The sequence below is a fragment of the Apium graveolens genome, chromosome 3, assembly GCF_009905375.1.
Source record: "Apium graveolens cultivar Ventura chromosome 3, ASM990537v1, whole genome shotgun sequence".
Classification (NCBI taxonomy): domain Eukaryota; kingdom Viridiplantae; phylum Streptophyta; class Magnoliopsida; order Apiales; family Apiaceae; genus Apium; species Apium graveolens.
In genome coordinates, this window is record NC_133649.1 from 111,722,911 (window position 1) to 111,739,865 (window position 16,955).

The window sequence follows — 16,955 nt, forward strand, 5'->3', positions numbered from 1 at the left end:
TGGAGTCTTGAATACTTATGAGCGGAAGATGCAATAGGATGAGGAAATTGAAAAGGAAAAAAAGACAGATATGTAGCTATTGTTACATCAAATCACTGTGAGAAGAAAGTGGAAGCCAAGGTGGAATATGCAACAAATGAATATGAAGAAATAAGACCAAAATCATCAAAATGAAAAGCCAAAGAGGTTGAAGTTGAGAGTGACTCATCTTCAACAGATGATCTAGAAGAGCTGTAGTCGCCAGAGAGACAGAAATAATCAAGGAAACAGTTCATGTGAATAGTAGTGGTCGCCATAAAGAAATTAATAGTGTACAAATTGTTGGTTTATACGCTGGTCGCCACACAATCTTTTTGGTGCTAAATGCAAGGAATAAAAATAGACACGTAGTCTCTTTTATCTCTCCTACATTCTACCATCTACAAAACAAAAGAATTGCAGCAGATTAAATATACTTCTCAGCAAAAATACTATCGAAGCTCTGCAGAATTTTTCTTGTAGTTTTGGTGATTTCATTTATTCAAATTAAGGAGAGAAGTACTGCAAAATTTATTTCACACCAATTAAAGCCTTACAAACTTGTAACACTCATTATTTAAAACTTTTTTGATTGTATTCATTATCTTTCGATAGAAGCTTTACATTTTTAGAGTGATAGATAGAACCCTAGATTGATAGCTATTATTTTGGTTCTCTCTATATTTGTTGCTTCGAATTATTATATTCGGAGTTGTAAGAAAACCTTTACGGTTTAATTTCTTAATAATAAGAATTATTCCGTGAATCTCTTTGTCTTTGTTTATTTCCTTTTCGAGGTTTATTTTCCGCTGTAATTAATTTTAGAAAATGAAGAACATACATTCACCCCCCCTTTATGTATATTTGGACCTAACAATTGATATCAGAGCTTGTTGATCAATATACATATCTGATCCGTTAGATTAGCAAGTTTTGTTGTTGATTTTGGTTGTACGGAGTCTGGGAGTGCTTTCGGTGTGTAGATCTGATTTGGGTTTGTTGGTTTTGACTTGACTGTTTTGGTATTATTGACTGACTGGGTTATCATATTTTGAGATAGTTTATTGCAAATTTTTCTCAGATCTAAAAAGATGAGTTCTCAGAAAGTTAGTAGTATCAAGGTTCCTCAGTTTGATAAATCGAGATATAATCTATGAAAAAAGAAAATGTTATTGTATATTCGAGCGTCGAACCCAGAGTATATGAGAGTATTTAGAGAAGGAAGACATGTGCCGATGAAGGATCGTCCGGAGTTTCCTAATATGAGGATGACATGTCCTGAAGCAGAATGGAGTGCTCGTGATAAAGAACTAATAGTTCTGGATGAAGGCATGGAGCTTATTTTGGTGGACTCGATGGATGATGATATGAGTTACCAAAATATGGTCTGCGAGAGTGGAAGGTACATGTGGGAAACCATAGAACTGCTTATGGACGGAACTGAAGATGTCAGGCAGAATCGATTGGATATCTTGACTTCACAATATGAGGCCTTTAAGTCCTTCCCTGGAGAAAGTATTACTTAAGTCTTTGAAAGACTGAATAAGCTGTTAAATGAATTAAGTATTCATGTCAAGACTTATCCTCAGAGAGAAGTCAACAGGAAGTTTATGCTAGTCCTACCTCACCACCTAGAGAATAAGGCTTCATCTATTCGTGAACGTGTTGACTTTGAAACCATGACATTTGAGAAGTTGTATGGTAAACTAAAGACTCATGAAATGGAGCAAGAACAAAGGAATATCATCTATGGTGGTGGCACAATTGATAACAAGAATGTTGAACTACTCAAGACAACTGCTCTTGTAGCTAGTAGAATCAAAGAGCTTGACATTACTGCTGAAAAGCCTAAGTCTAAAGCTGAAACGCTTTTTGAGGCTGAGATGGATGATGAAAACCTCTTTGGGAGTCCAAGTGACTACTACACCATAGAGGAGCTGCAAAGCATGGAAGATCCTATTATGGCCAATCTAGCAGGGATGTTCAGTAACATCAGGTTCAGAAGAAAGCAAGGCTTTAGGGGTTCTGGAAGTAGCAACCGTGGTCAGAGGTCAAGTTCATCAGAAAGTCTCAACAAGGAAAGAATAAAGGCAAAGCTTATCAGAAGAAGGACTCCGGTAGCTCAAGGAAGTATCCAGAGAAATCATACATAACTGAAGGGAAAAGCTGGGATGACATCGATGATAAAGAAGAGAAATATGGAAATCTAGCATTAATGGCCGAATCTTCTTCTCAGGTAATATTTCCAACTATTCGTGCTTTACCTCCAGATAACTTGTGTGAGAATGAACACTATGTCGCCTTCAGGCAGACTGTCCTAGTGTATGGAAATGCTATTTTTCATCACTATTTTAAGGCACGATGCAATACAAAGGAATGCACTAAACAACATGATGCCGTAAAAGAAGGGTTAAATATAATTCTGGCTTCTTTTTGAGATTTTCAAGCAGTTCTAACTTAATACATATAACAGTGTTTGATTTGCTAAAGTGCGGAATAGATAGATAATTGAAATTAATACACTAAGTAATAAAACACAAGTTTTAAAACTTTTTGGTGGATTTGAATGTATCCACCAGAGATATTTATATATATCAGTTTGAGAACTCTATGAAGCTCTAAATAGCTCACAGCTGCTTTACAAGTAGAACAAACAAACCACAGAGAAATTCTTACAGAATACAGCTTGATATGTTTCTCTGGAAAATGTATTTGCTTAGTTAAATTATTCTACTTGCTATACTTGGTTTATATGTCCCCAAGTTTACAAGACAGTAAGACAAGATAATAAAATAAAACATATCTAGTCTAACTCTATGCTCCTTCACTACACTATTCCAGCATCTTTGAATATCTTCATATTTGTATGGAAATGGTAATGCTTATTTGTTATCAAAGTCCTGCTTAACAGGCTGCCACATTCCTTTTGCAAACACCCAACGCATATGACTGTGTTGTCACTGTCAACAGCTATTTTGAATTTGATCATCCGTCGGGACTATGTATGTCATTCGTCAGGAGTCTGGATGATTATCCATAGGGAGCTTTGTTGATCATCTGTCGGGAGTCTTGTAGATCATCCATCAGGAGTCTATCTGTTACTTGACTCTATTTCACTTATACAAAATTACAAGGCATCTCATATTTATAATTGGTCAACATATTCTGTATATCAATCTAGTAGTCAACATGACTTAGATAACCCTATACTATCTACTAGACTAAAACATGTTGTTTGCAGAAATGTGTTACTATACTCTTTTGGTACATAAGCTACACTCTCGATGGATGTCAAATTGTCATCCGTCGGGACTATAAAATTTATCCGTCGGGACTATATTAGATCATCTGTCGAGAGCTACAAATTTTCACTAAGTTAAATCTACTAAGGTGTTTTGTTTAACTTATCATCAAGTTCATAACATATTCATAACAATCTCTCCCAACTTATGTCTACTGGAATTATAACCATAAATTAAGAGAAACTTGATGATAACAAAACACCCTAAAAATACAGATTAAAAAGTAGTAGATAAAACTGATAAGAGCTACAAAATTTATTGAAAATTGAACAAAGCAAAGTGTACACAAAGTTCTCACAATCATTTTCAAGGTGCTCCTCTAGTCTGAGTAGATGATTCTATTTCCTTGATTGTCTGGATTTCTTTCCAAGCTTCCTGTTGTTTTCTTCTATTTGATTCTGGAGTTGTCTGTGGAATTCAAGTTCATCAGCTTCAGATAGATCTAGCATTTCTTGTATTTCCAATAGAGTCTCATTGCTAGAGATACTCAATTGGTCATCCAGTCTGAAGAATCTTCTAACTCACTTGTCATCCATAAATTCCATCAGCCAATAAGGCCTCAAATGCACTCTCTTTCTTGTGAAGGGAATTGTTAGAGTTCTTGGAAGTGCATTCTTGGTTTTATTACTCCTTAGATCTTCTATCTTCTTTAGAACCAGTTTCCTTGCAGTTACATTGAACCCAAAGTTTTTCTTAAAGGATGAGAAGACTTTTATCAGAACAGACTGGCTTTCTTGAAGAATTCTGTGTAGTGGCCATGTGATTACTTTCCCTCCCTCGTACTTGAACACCAGCCTTTCAGGAAGATGTCTGTGATCATCAATCCCTCTTACTTCTTCCAATTCATCCAAGTAGAGGTTTATTTCAGAAAACTCCTTGATGTCACAGATGTATAAGAGATCCTCCTTGTTGACTGTGGGTTGAGATTTGGTTAGGGTCTTGGATTTAAGAGTCACATACTTCACTTTCTTGGTTGCTTTAATCTTTATCTTCTTTGGCTTGTTGAAGATAGGTAAGTTGAATTCAGTAATTGGCAGACTTTCCCAGTCTAATGGCTCATCCTTGGGAATAATAGCTCACCATGAAAGTTCTTTGTTGGATCCACCTTGAATTCCTCATGCACCACTGAGGGCATGGATGTTTAAGTTGATGTTGTAGACTTTTTGGGAATGTAGTCCTCCATTTCCTCATCACTAAAGTCCAATTTTCTTTTGGAGTGAAGCTTGTATCTGAACTTTCTTTTCTGTGGAGGTTCATTTTGCATTTGTTGATCTTGAGCTTCAGTAATCACAGGTGGTTTTTCAGAGATCTCGGTTGTAGATTTGAAAGCTTGAAGTTTAGCCAAGATAGCAGCTTGCTCCTTCTTTTGTTTGAGCTTCTTAGCATCTAAAGCAGCCTGCTACTTTTCTTGCTTGATCCTTTCTTTTTCTTCCTTCTTAGCTTCTATAAATAGGGGGTGTCCAGCCACCACACAGATCTCTTTTCCATTCCTCTAAATTTTGGCAATCCTCTTCTTTTGAACTGAATCAGATGGATCCTTGTAAAATGCAATTGACCTTGCCAACAGCTTTTTTTCATCTGGCCTAGGTGTCTCAAACATAAGATCTACAGGATTTTTTCTAAGAACTTTGAATAATTCCTTTTAGGCTTCAAGATCAGATTAGCTTTAAGAGATTTGATGCATGAAGTTTGGCCTTTTTCCAAGTTGCCTAGACTCATTTCATGCACTGAGATATGTTGGACTTGAGAATGGTGATGAAAAGTCTTGTCTGGTTTCTGTAGCTGACCAAATTTCTTCTGAATGTCTGCATCAATCTTCTTCCATTTTTCATCTAGTTCCTTCTCAGCTACTGCTACATCAATCTTTGTCAGTTTATCATTTGATTCCAGTTTTGCTGCTGCTAGATTGATGAGATCAATGCTATCCATAGTTGGTAGCTTAGTGAAAGCAATTGCTGGCATAATTACTTTACTGACTTGAATGTTGAGCTGTTTCTCCCACTCACTTGATGAACCTTTATCCCCCTTTTTGTTAGCATCAAGTTGTTGAGAAGAAGGGAGTTGTGCACCCACCAACTGTTGGAGCATAGCAGTTTGAGCTTCTTGATTTGCAAGTATGTTGGCCACTGACTTCTCCACATTAGACAACCTAGAGTCCATGGCCTCAACTTTTCTATTTAAATCAGCTTCTTTTCCCAATTTCTGAGCTATCTCAGTCATGGTGGTTTCAGGAAGTCTAGCATCCAACCTTGCTATAAAATCCTGTTTGACCTCAGAAATATCTTGCTTCATTTCATCCACACTTTAACTGTGTTGGAGAGCTTGAATCTTGTATAGCTGTAGAGCTTCAAGATGTGTTGTAAGTAATCTTTTAGTGCTGATACTTGTGGATGCCTGAATTACCGATTGGGTGTCATGAATAAGCTTGAATAATATGGATTGGAGATGTGAATATGAACACTCTTTGGTTAGCATCTAGGAAGGAATATCTTCATCTCCCCCTATGCTCATGTTGTCATCCTCATCATCCGTACCATCATCCCCAAAAAAGTCTTTAGCCAGTTCAAACTCACTGTCAGTTGTAGATGGCATAGTAGTGATTGCATTCTTTGCCCTTTGTAGAGAATCAGTTGTATGCACTAGGTTCAACATCTTCTTAGCATCTTCATTACCCTGTCCAGCTAGAGTTTGATAAGCTGGAACAGGATGAGTAAATGTCTCATCATCCAGGGAGATAGAATCTATGACAGCTTGATATTCTTGCTGAAATAGTCTCTTCCACTCTGCATCACTGACATTCATTGACTCACTAGCAATGGTGTCCACCCTTATAACTCCTGTTCCTGCATTTCTCTCATGATCTCTCTTTTGTTGCATCAAGGGCTCCTCTTGGCTCACCACCCTCACACCCTCACCTTCACCTTCTAAGGTGGGACTCCTCTTACTCTCTTTTGGCAGGCTGGAAGAAATAGCCTGCATGAGTTCACTCTTTTCCTCTCCTTTTTCCTGGGAGCAACCCAGCCTCTCACTCATTTCACTCCCTTCCCTCAGTCGTAAGAGTGATTGTACAACTACTAACTCATCAACACTTGTCAAAATTGTTGAATTTTCAATGCGTGTAGAGAGGATAGTAGGTAGGCTAGCCGACGGATGACTACTGTTAGGCACATCCGTCGGGATACAATCACTAACCGACGGATGAACAATATCCATCAGAATAGAAGAAATGAATGAGTTTGGAGTGGAGACTATTGTAGACTCTGTGCAGATTGATGAAAATTTAGGCACAGATGTCTCAATAGATCCTGAAAGAATTTGCAAGTGAGCCAACAAATCATCTAAAAGATGATGCTCACTTGCACTAGATTTTGGCTTTCCCAGAAAAGTTAAAGAAGCGAAATCAGGAATTGATGTGTTAATCATATCCACATCCAGAGAATTTGTGGGAGAGTTTGGTGTTTGAGGTGCTTCTATCACTAAAGATTTTGGCTGTGACTCCACATTTATTGGAGCCACATCAAGCTGAATTTGAGATGGTGCAGTGACTGAGTCTTTTGCTCCAGTTTGCACTGTGTGTGTTCCCTGTGCCTCCCCAAGGGTTTTGAATCTCTTCTTTTTGGCATAGGTTTGAGGTGAACTTGTGTCCCTACCCTCTTGGCTTGTGCTCCTGGTTGGGAGCTTGTTTCAATAGCAACATTCTTTTGGGAGGATGAAGCTAGAATTGTGCTAATTTCCTTATTAACTATGTTGAATATATTTGAGATGTCATGTCTAATATGTTTCATGTTTAGTTCTCAGATCTTAACTAACAGGAAATATCAGTTCTTACTGAAATCAGGTTTTACTGGAAGTCAGAACTTAAGGATATCAGAACTTAGATTATCAGAAGGTAATATCAGAAGATGGATATCATAACTTAAGTACTGGAGGACTTACAGTTAAGGAAGGAAGCTGATTTATAGGAAAGAAGATCGAGACTAATACAAGAAGAAGATATACAAGGAAAGAGTTCGAGGACTAGAAGAATTATAAGATATCTGGTTGATATATTTTAGGAGACAGAATTATATTCCATATCAACTAGAAGTTATCTTGTAACTGTGTGTCTATATAAACACCGACATAGGTTTACTCTATAAGAGTTAAGATCATCGAGAATATCATATATTGTAACCTAGTAGCTCTCGTGATATTTTTTCATCACTGAGAGAGAACCGTTCCATTGTAACAGAGTTTGTTATATCGAATACATCTGTTTTCTGTTACTTGTGCTTTAAATCGATTTGATTGTATTATACACTGTATTCAACCCCCTTCTACAGTGTTGTGTGACCTAACAAGTGGTATCAGAGTCTCTCTATTAACACACATACAGTAAAGATCCAAAATAATCATGTTTGAAGAAGCAGCAAATCCAATTAAGCCCGCTAAAACTGAAGAAACTCCAAAGACTCAAACCCATAGTCGATATGAGACTAGCAGGGTTCCCATGCTGAGACCGTCTGAATATCCCATATAGAAAGTGAAGATGGCTATGTTTCTGGAAGCTACAGATCCAGAATAGATTGACAGAATTAATGAAGGACCGCATAAGCAAACCAAGCTCTCTGTTGTAGTTGCAGATCAGCCAGCAAAGACCATACCAAAGGAAAAAAGTGAATACACAGCTGAAGATATCTCATCTATTGCAAAGGATGCAAAGGTAAGGCATTTGCTGCATAGTGCCATTGATAATGTCATGTCAAATAAGGTAATTCACTGCAAGACTACAAAGGAGATATGGGATGCTTTGGAGACAAGGTGTCAAGGAACTGATGCAATCAAGAAAAATAGGAGGACTATACTCACTCAAGTGTACGAGCACTTTGACTCAAAAAGTGATGAGTCATTAACTGACTTATATGACAAGTTTGTCAAACTCTTGAATGATCTGTCACTGGTGGACAAGGAATATGACATTGAAGATTCAAATCTAAAATTTCTTTTAGCTCATCCTGAAAGTTAGGATTTGAAAGCTACTATTATAAGAGATAACTATGCTCTTGATGAAACTACTCTTGATGAAATTTATGGAATGCTCAAGACTTATGAACTTGAGATGGATCAAAGAAGCAAGAGACATGAGAGAAAATCAAGAACAGTTGCTCTTAATGCTGAGGAGGAATCCCCCAAAGTGGATGTCTCAAAGAAAGGAAAATGAAAGGCTCTCTTCATAAAGTCTGATTCAGAATCATCAAGTTCTGATGATGATGATGATTCAGAAACTAAAAGTCTATCTGAAGGAGATGATAATGAAGAGATGATGAAGCTGTGTGCTCTTATGGTGAAGGGTATCACAAAGATAGCATACATGAAATTCAGAAGAGGAAAGAAGTTTTCCAGGAAAGGTAGAAGTTTTGATAAGAAGGGCTTCAGAAAATCTGAAGACAAAGGAGGAAAGTCTGACAGAGGAGATTACTCAAATGTTAAATGCTACAATTGTGGTGATAAAGGCCACATATCTCCTGAATGCAAGAAAGGAAAGAGTGACAAAGGCAAGGTACTTATCATAAAGAAGAAAAGCTGGGCAGACACCTTAGATTCTGAAGATGAGGAGAAATATGCCTTGATGGCAAATGCTGATAGCAGTTCTGATGCTGTTGAGTTAAAGGTACCTCAAACAACTTATGCCTTTCATACTGATGATATTACTGAGTTGAGATTATATTTTAAAACCATGTTTATTAGCTATAGAGATCAAACTTTAACATGTGAAAGATTAACTTCTGAAAATCTTGCTTTTAAAATGAGGAATGATTATTTAGAAAAAGAGTTAATTATGTTCCATCAAACTCAAAAGGATAGAGATGATGCTTTCTATGTAAGAGATGAAGTGCTAAAAATGAATAAATCTCTAAAAACTGAGTTAGAAAAGGAGAGAGAGATTATCAGGACTTGGACTAACTCTGGCAGAGCAACTCAGGATATACTAAGTAGTGGAAACTGGAAAGAGGGCTTAGGTTATGGAGATGAGAATAGTGAAAAAGGAACTGAACAAGTTAAGCCAATTTTTTTTAAACAGACTACTAAGCCAAAGGTAAATCCTGTTAAATTTGTAGCTAAAACTGTAAAGTCTGATTCTGAAAAGATGAAAGATATTGAGACAGAAGTGATAGCAGAGTCAACTTCTGACAAGTTAGAACAGGATAAACCAACTGAAGTTAACATAGGCTTAATGACAAAGAAGCAGCTTAAACATAAGCTGAAAGAGATTACCAGTATAAGCAAGGTAAAAGCAGCTAGGAAAAATAGGAATGGAAAGGAAAGTGTGAATAAAAGCAATAATTATATGCCTGTTCCTAATGCTCCTAGAAAGAAATGCTATAACTGTGGAAACTTTAATCATCTGGCTTCTTTTTCTTGGAAGAATAAGAATATAAACTCCTTACCTTCTAAGTCAGGAGTTAAGAGTCAGTCTGTCAGGTTTAAGCCACAAAACCCTTGTTTTCATTGTGGTAGTATATGGCATTCCATTTATACTTGTAAGGAATATCATAGTTTGTACTATGATTATTATCAGATAAAACCTTCTTTGAAGAAAGTTACTTTAATTCCTTCTAGTGTAAAGTATGATGCAAAGTCTGATACTGTCAATACTGATAAGAAAAATGTTAGCATAAACTCTAATGTTAAATCCGCTGCAAATGTTAACAAACTTAAAAAGGCCAAAGGATCCAAGCAAGTCTGGGTCCTTAAAACTAACCATTAGTGGTCTTTGTGATTACAGGGCAACAGGAAGAACATCCTAGTTCTGGAAAATGGATGTTCAGGACATATGACTGGAAATAAAGCCCTGCTATCAGACTTTGTGGAGAAAGCTGGCCCAGAAGTTTCTTATGGAGATGGCAACATTGGGAAAACTCTGAGATATGGCAAGATCAATCTTGGGAATGTCATCATTGAAATAGTAGCTCTAGTCTCAGGACTTAAACACAATCTGTTGAGTATAAGTCAAATCTGTGACAGAGGTTATCATGTGGATTTCTTTGAAGAACACTGTGAAGTTATAAGTATTTCTATGGGCAAAGTGGTTCTAAAAGGATACAGGCATGGTAACATTTATGAAGCCAGACTTTCAACAAGTACTGATGGTTCTGCAATCTGTCTGTTGAGTAGAGCATCAATTGAAGAAAGCTGGAATTGGGACAAGAAACTCTCTCATTCAAATTTCAACAATATAAATGAGCTTGTAAAGAAAGATCTTGTGAGAGGACTGCCAAAAATAGTATTTGCTCCTGATGGCCTTTGTGATTCATGTCAGAAGGCAAAACAAAGAAAATCTTCCTTCAAGAGCAAAACTGAGTCATTAATTCTTGAGCCTTATCACCTACTGCACGTTGATCTATTTGGTCCAGTCAATGTCATGTCTATTGCAAAGAAGAAATATGCTATGGTTATAGTGGATGAGTTCACAAGGTACACTTGGGTGTACTTCTTGCACAAGAAGACTGAAACTGCATCTACCCTAACTGATCATGTCAAACAGCTGGATAAATTGATCAAAGATTCTGTTAAAATCATAAGGAGTGTTATTCCCAGTGGACTAACAATGAGATTTACAGAAGGGGGTTGAATGTAAATCTCAAAACTTTTTCAAGTTTTGAGCAGTTTGTAAGGCTAAGTGTTTGAGTGATCAAATGTGTATGAATTGCTTGGAGCTGATGCAGACAGATATATATTCAAACACAAATATAATGAACACAAAGAACTTAAAAACTTTTCTGGTGGATTTGTTGTTCCACCAGAGATGTGTTATTTCAGAAAATCTGTGATTCAAAATTAAATCACAGCTGCTTCCTAGTACAAACTAGATGATTTTCTCTCTTGATATTTCTAAACAGCTCAGGGAAAATTCACATCTAATTACTAGCTACTACTTGGTTTATATATCACCAAGTTTACAAGTGAAGACAAAGATAAAGTACAATAAGAAAATAGTTCTCCACTTGTTTCTATTCCATTTTTATCCAGTGTAATATGGAATTATCTGTTGACTTTCCATTTTGAACCAGACTAAAAATGGCTGCTTTTTCTGCTGTTCCTGAAATAGGCTACCACATCTCTGTCAATCCATGTGCCTCTGTCAGCTTTGTTAACTGTCACTATCAACTGCTATGAGACTGAGCATCCGTTGAAGCTTTCATCCGTTGATGGCTTTATCCGTTGATCCTCTAGCAGTTGAAGCTTTATCCGTTGAAGCACTTATCCGTTGATGGATATTTATCCGTTGAAGCATTAGAGACATCCGTTGAAGCTTTATTTCTTATCCGTTGAAGGTCTTCAATATCCGTTGACACTTCTTCACTTATACAAAATTACAAGGCATGAAATATTTACAATTAGCCCTCCTATTTGTACATCCATTAGTAGTCAACATGACTGATTATTTCCTAACAACATCTAAGAATTACATCTTGAAACCAGAGAGTGAAATGTGCTACAATACCAAACTTATTGCTAAGTAAGGCTACTCCTTCAATGGATAGCCAAGATGGTCTTATCCGTTGAGGCTACAATCACTAGATTTCTACTTAAGTGTTTTGCTTAACTTATCATCAAGCTAATACACATATTCCTAACAATCTCCCCTATTTATGTCTACTAGAACTGTAGGCATAAATTTGGGTTTAGCTTGATGATAACAAAACACTTAACAAATATATAAACTGTAACAAAGCAGAAATTCAAAAGTGCTACAAAAGTGTATATGCTGAGATGAAATTGAAGAAATACATTGTTTCCAAGGGTGCTCCTTTAGCCTGAGCAAATTACTTTCTTTTCCTTTGATCCCTGGTTTTCTTTCCTAGCCTCCTGTCATTCTCCTCTATTTGAAGTTGAAGTTATCTGTAGAATTCAGCTTCATCTTCTTCATTGATATCTAACTTAGACTGCATATCCTTGAGAGTTTCATTACTGGCAATCTTTAGCTGATCTTCAATTCTGAAAAATCTTCTGACTCCTTTGTTGTCTCTGAACTCCATCAACCAATGAGGTGATTTGTGAATTGTAATACCTCTCTCTTGAATGAGTAAAGTTCTAGGCAAGGCATTGGGCTCCCTCCAAGTTTTCCTTATGTTGGCAATCTTGTTGAGAATCTCAGTCCTGGCAGTCCTGGTAAAGCCAGAATCCTTTTGTATGGCTGAGTAGACTCTAATCAAGGTAGAGTAGCCTTCATTCAGAATTCTGTGAAGAGGCCATGTTCTTTCCCCAGCTCCTTTGTATTTGAACACTAGTCTTTCTGGTAGCTGTCTGTAGGCAGCTATTCCCCTTACATCCTCCAGCTCATCCAGATAGAGTTCAATATCTGAAAATTCTTTTATGTCACAGATGTGAACATAATCATCTTTAGAGGTTTGAGGTTTAGGCTTAGGCTTCTGTGTGAATTTGATTGAGGCTTTAGAGGGTGTTGATTTGATTCTTCTTTTCTGCTTCTTTGATGGTGTAAAAGAGGTTAGGAAGGTGGGCAATTTGATGGTGTCCCAATCAATTGGTTCCTCCTTAGGAATGATTGGTTCACCATGAATGTTTATGAAGGGGTCAGGCACAATGGGTTCAGGAATAGAGGGTAGTGGTTTGGATATTGATTGGTTTTCTTCAGTCTCATCTACCATCTTTCTCTTTGCATTGACCTTCTTTCTATTCCCTTTCTACCATTCTTCCTTACTTCTTTCCTCCATCTCAGTACCAACCATGTCCCCCATAGCTCTATCTTCACCTTTGTCTTCAATTTCTTTCTGTTCTTCAGCCTGACTTAACTTTAGCTGTTTTTCAAGCTTTGCTTGTGCTCTTTTGTTAGCCTTTAGCTGTTTGGCTTCTTCCTTCAACCTCTTGGTTTCTTCCCTCTTGGCTATTGAGAATTTGGGATGTCCTTGCATCACATAGATGCTCTTTCCCTCTCTAAAGATAACAGCCATGTTCCTCCTTACAGCCTCATCCATGTTCTCTTTGAGCTTTATGATACTTCTACCCAAAAGCTTGTCTTCATCAGGCTTTGGAAGAGGAAAATCCACTCCTTTCATTTGAGCAAGGCTTAGAGGGTTCTTTGTAGAGTCCTTGTTGAAGCTGTTGTTGGGCTTGAGAACCATAGGTTGCAGATCTTTGGAAGAAGTTTCTCCATCCTTATGCCTCCCTACTGGCTTGAGTTCCATAATAATTGATTCCACTTTTGTGCTATGCTTCACAGATTGTGATTGAGAAGTTGTAGAACCAAATATTAGTTGCATCTTTTCATCAATCTTCTTCCTTTGCTCTTTGACTTGTAATTCAGCTGCTGCTATCTGGATTAGATCAATTCCATCTAGCTTTCCTTTGACTTGAATTGGTGGAGAAGTTGTGATGACAGGAACTAGCACTTGAGAAATCTGAACTGTTGTAGATGGCTCTTCTTCCCCTTCCCCTTTATTCTCCCCCTTTTTGTTATCATCAAGGGTAGGGGTCAAGCCTTGTGCTTTTGCCAGCTGCATGAGTAGATTTGTTTGAGTTTGTTGATTCTGAAGAATGGTGACCATAGAGTCTTCAATGATTTGAACCCTATCTTCCAATCTGGCCAGCCTCTTGTCAGCATCATATGCTTTCCTCAGTCTCCCCAACAAATCTTGCATAGTACCATAGGGTATAACTGAATCCAATTTCTCAGCATTGTAGGATTTCAGATCAGCAATGTCCTGCTTGAGCTCATCCACACTTAGATTTTGCTGGTAATGCTGCAACTGCAAGAGATGCAGAGATTCCAGATGAGCTTGAAGAATTGCCTTGGTACCAGCATCTTGAGTCTCCTGAAAGGCCTTCTGAATTGTCATGACTTGTCTGACCAAAGTGATACCAAATTCTCCTGGTGTTGGTGATTTGGCCAGTGCCCATTCAGGAAGAGCAGGAACAGAACTTGGGCCTTCTACTCCCCCTAAGTTCATGCTCTCATTCAAAGAATTAGAGTCATCATCATTAGAATTTACTCCAAATTCTTCAGATGGCTCACCAGCTTGAGAAGGCAGCCTGTTGACAGCAGCTTTGTCTCTGAGAAGAGATTCTGAAGTGTGTACAATGTGTAGTGTCTGTTCTGCCTCCACATTGCCCTGAGCAGCCAAAAATTGAAAGGCTGAAATAGGGTGAGTAAAAGTGTCAGCATCCAAGGAAATGTTATCAATGACAGCTTTGTAATGTTGCTGAAATTGTCTTTCCTTATCTACATCATCCACTTTCATTAACTCACTAGCAATGGCTGGATCCACCCTTATAGCTTCTGTACCTGCCTTTCTCTCAATTTCTCTCTATTCTTGCATCAGGGGCTCCCCCTGGCTCACACACACCCTCACACCCTCACCTTCACCTTCTAAGGTGGCACTCCTCTCACTTACTTTTGCCATGCTGGAAGAAATAGCATGCATTTGGTGACTCTCAACCTCTCCTTTTGCCTGGGAGCAACCCAGCCTCTCACTCAAAAAATCACTCCCTTCCCTCAAGCCTAAAAGTGATTGTACAGTTGCCATGTCCTCTACAGTTGGAATTGTTTCTGTTAAGTGTGTAGAGGCCATCAACGGATAGGGATTATCCGTTGAAGTAGAAATTGATGGTATCAACGGATAACTGCTGTTAAGCTTATCCGTTGAAGAACAACCACTTGTCAACGGATGAGAGATATCCGTTGAAGAAGGAAATGATGTGGAGATAGAAAGTGACATAATTGTTGAATCTGTGTGGATTGATTTTAGGTGAGATAACACAAAATCTTCAACTACATCCGAAAGAATTGGCTGATGATCCAACAAATCATCAAAATGATCATGATCATCAGGTTTTGAGTGGGGCTCCTCCCTGAGTTTTAATGAGGGAGAATCAGGAATTGATGTGAATATCATGTCCACATCCAGAGAGGGTGTTGGAGAGCTTGATGAATGGTGTGTTTCTATATTAAGAGAATGGGGCTGTGATTCCACATTTGCTGGAATCACATCAAGCTGAATTTGAGAAGGCACAGATACTGGTGGATGTATATGTGCTGTGTGTGTCCCTTGTGTGGAAACTAGGGTTTTGGCCTTCTTCTTCCTTGAAAAGGCTTTAATTGGTGAATGTGTAGCTTCAGTGTCCCTCCCTCTTTTGTTCCGTGTCCCTGGTTGGGGACTATTTTCAATAGTTACATCCTTTTGGGAGGATGCAACTAGGGATGTGCTGGACTCCTTTTGAACCACCACAGTCTTTTGAGAGACTGTGGCTTGGCTGGTTTGGGTACCACTCACCTCTCCCACCTTATCCTGAGGGGCTTTTTGATGTTCACCCCTCCCCTCACCACTCACACCCTGTTCACTCCCTTCAGGGTTTATGGTAGTTGTTACAACTGTTGTCTTTTGAGAAACAACAGAGGTAGGTTTCTTTGACTTGACTTTGGAAACTTTAGATTTGGTGGCTTTGGTAGGAGCCTGTTTGGACAAAGACACAGGTTCCATAGCCACACTAGAAGGCAAAGAAACATTGGGGTTGGAAATAGTAGGAGTTATAGAAACATTTACCTCACTTACCTGTGGTGCATTCATGATTGGCAAGTATACCAATGGCACCTGGCTGTTGAGGTTCATTCTCAAAAGGTCTGCAAGGACCCTTTTCTCTTGTGCCCAGCATTTGAGTTTATTATTCTCATTGGATATAACCAAACCTTCAGCAACATGGTTAGCCAATAACATAAAGAATCTAGCAAAGTAGATGTTATGTGGTCTATTAGCTTTGTTGCCTAATCTGGAACCTAATTCTAGCATAACACAGTTGCTAAAATTAAAGTACCTATCAGAAACTAGCATATAGAGCATATTAACAAGAGATGAAGTGATAGCATCAAAATTGCTAATCTTCCCAGAGAAAACCTTAATAAAGGCATCTCCAAGAAAACTCCATTCTTTCCTAAGGCCTTTCCTTCTAATACTACCTAAACTAGCAGAATCAAAAGCATAGCCTATGGAATCTAGCATTGCAGAGACATCTTTATCAGTATGTGGTGTCATGGCATTATTCTCAGGCAACTTAAAGCAAGATTGTATATCATCACAATTAATGCAATAGTCCTTACCTTTGAGAGAGAAGGCAATAGTCATATCTGTGGAGTTGAACTCTGCAGTTGTCCAAATTTCCTCAATCACTTCACAGTAGATGGTTGGGGCTTCTAGCATTGCATAGCTCAGTATGCAGTTCTTGATGAAGTCCATCATCTTGTGATAATCAGAATGGGCTTCATTCTTTTCAACCAAGACTATGAAATTATTCTTTTCATAAACAAATCCTGTTTGAGACATAATTTTGACTACTGGTGCCATTGTTGTGAGTAGAGATTGCAGAGAAAAACTTGAGAATTGAGAGAGAAAGAGAATGATAATTGCAAGAAAGCGTAAAGTGAAAATAAGAATTCAATTGGGCTTTTATACTTTCTTGAATTAAAACATAAATAAAATAATTAAATGATACTTTTAAGTAAGTGACAGCCGTTCAGGAATAAATAAAACTGTAGAAATTCTGAAAACTACCGTAAATACAAATACATACAACACTGTATATCTGTATCAACGGTTGAGTAAAAGAATCAACGGCTGTGACTCACTGACGTGACACATCAAC